Source organism: Chrysochloris asiatica, unplaced genomic scaffold (assembly GCF_000296735.1).
Source record: "Chrysochloris asiatica unplaced genomic scaffold, ChrAsi1.0 scaffold00112, whole genome shotgun sequence".
NCBI classification, from domain to species: Eukaryota; Metazoa; Chordata; class Mammalia; order Afrosoricida; family Chrysochloridae; genus Chrysochloris; species Chrysochloris asiatica.
The window spans coordinates 3140367-3143188 of NW_006408630.1; positions in this window are offsets into that span (position 1 = coordinate 3140367).

The window sequence follows — 2822 nt, forward strand, 5'->3', positions numbered from 1 at the left end:
CAATTGGTTCTTGTTGTTGTGTGCCATCCAGTTGATTGGGACTCGCAATGACCTGATGTGACAGACTAGAATGACCCCGTAAGGTTTTCTAGACTTGAATCTTTATGGGAGCAGATCACCAGGTTTTCTACTCCGAGGAACAGCTGATGGGGTTAACCTCCTATGTTTTGATTAGCAGCCAACCAGTTAATCATAGCATCATCAGTATACCTTAAGCTAATTTCAGGTAAAGAAATCAGGATCATGTGGTGGTGGTGTGTCATCGAGTTAGTTCAGACTCATAGCGGCCTTGTGGAGGGTTTCCAAGGCAGTAAATCTTTACAGGAGCAGAAAACCTCATCTTTCTCCTGAGGAGCAGCTAGTAGATTCAAACTACTGAACTTTTGGTTAGCAACCCAGCTCATAACCCACTCTGATACCAGAGCTCCTTCAGGATAATATAATCAGTCTGAAATGCTAGCCTTGAAAACTCCAGCTCTTTATATAGCTGCATCACCAGTTTGGAATTGTTCAATAACCTTTTTAGTAACTTTACTAACTTGAGACTTTTAGTTTCTGACTGTGACCCTCAAACATCAATATCATCTATTTAAAACACAAATAACAGTTGTTGACAGGTTGGTACTCACTCAGGTTGACTCCGAGTCTTGCAGAGTAGAGCTGTATGTACGCCATAGGGTTTTCAATGGTTGCAAAGTTGATTGTTATGTCTCTCTTCCCAGATGTTGCTAGGTATATTTGAGCTACCAACTTTTTGGTTAGTGGTGCAGTGCTTAAGTATTTATCCTACCCAGGGATAGAAACACCTATGTTGTTGTTGGATGCCATCGAGTCTGTTTCCATTCATAGTGATTTTGTTTATGGTTTCTAACTGTAAATCTTTGTTGCTGTTGTTAAGTGTTGTCGAGTCAGTTTCAACTCATAGAGACCCTGTAAAGGATTGCTGAGAAGCAGTTGGTAGGTTTGAACTGCCGATCTTGTGATATGAAGTCCAGTGCTGATCCGACAGCATCACATAATGGAACAGAAATTTTATCTTTCTTCTGCAGAGTGGCTGGTGGCTTGAATTGTTGACCTACTGGTTAGCAGCCCAGTGCTTATCCTACAGCACCACCAGAACACCTATTGTTGTTGTTGTTAAGTGCCATCAAGTCAGTTCCAACTAATAGTGACCCTATATAGGGTTTCCAAGGTGCAGCCAGTGGGTTTGAACTGCTGACCTTGTGGTTTGAAGTCCAGTACTTATTTTACAGCACCACACCAGGAGTGGTAAATCTGAACTGGGGCTTTTAAATCTGCGTAATTAGCAAGTTCTTTCCAGGCTTAAAAATGTGATTAGTAGTCCAGGGTTATGAGCCTGAGTTTAAATCCTTCTTTTGCTACTTGAGTTGTCTGACTTTGGGTAAGTTACTTCATCTCCTTATTCCTCAGTTTTCTCAGTAACCTCAAAGGGTTTTTTCCTCAATAACATCAATGACCTCAAAGGGTTATTGGTGAAAATGGCATAATGCACATAAAGTATGTACAACGGCTCCTTATATATAATTTTTCCATAATATTAACTATTATGATTCTTTCTTCACTATGAAAGTCTTAGAAACTCAACAAAGAACTCATTTGTCATTCTCTTAGTAACCTTTTGGGAGGTAGATGACACCACTTTTCCTGTTTAAAAAAATCAAACCAAGACTCAGAAAACATACCGAATCTGTCTTTAAACAACCATTTAGTAAAGTCTACAAATGTTATCAAAACCAGGCAAGAGGAAGGGAAATAAACTAGAAAGGACAAAGTAATATTGAAAACTAAGAGTGTTTCTGAACCAAGATAGAATGAGAGCTTAATTGCAGCATGTTTTTCTAATGGATTCTTTTATTATAGACATCATATCTTTGTATGGCTTAACTGTTTGTTATAAAATTGTCAACCTTTACTTGCATGAAATATCTTGTGCTTGATATAGTAAACAGTTACACTCAATAAATATTTCTAAACATGTGTCTTCTTTATCTAGTGCAGCTGTAACAGAAATAGCCCCAGTGGATGGCTCTCACAAACAGAAGTCTATTCTGTCAGTCTAGGAGGTTAGAAATCCAAATTCAGGGGTCCAGCTCTAGGGGAAGGTCTTTTCTCTATATTGACTCTGAAAGAAGCTCATTGTGTGCTTTCAACCTCTGTGAGCCTGCTGCTCCTTGGAGATCTCCTTGTGTCTTGCTATCAATCTTCCTCTGGGACTTGGAGACCCACGGACGCTGAGGCCAGAGGCTACAGACTCTTCTTTCTTGGTGGTAATATGTCTCTCCATTTGCTTCTTTTTCTTATTGTTGTTGTTATTAAGTATAGTTGAGTTGATTCTGACTCAAAGCAACCCTGTGTAGGGTTTCTGAGGAGTGACTGGTAGGTTTGAATTGCAGAATCTGTAGGTAACAGTTAAGTACTTGTCTTACAACACCACACCAGAACTCTTTAATACTAACTGTTAAGTACTATCGAGTTGGTTCTGACTTATAGTGACCCTATATAGGCTTTCCAAGGAGCAGAGGGTGGGTTTGAACTGGACCTTCTGATTCACAGTCCAGTGCTGATCCTACAGTGTCTATAGAAACACTTCCTACTTGTGGTGAACCCAATGTGTGTCAGGGTAGAACTGTGCTTCACAGTGTTGTTAGTAACTGATACTTCAGAAGCAGATCACCAGGTCTTACTTTCAAGGCATCTCTGTGGAAATTGAACCTCTAACGCTTAGAAAAAATATTGAAGAGGTGCAAGAGCTGAACAGAAAATTTCAAAGATCAACTCGAGAAGATAAAAGCAAATACTAT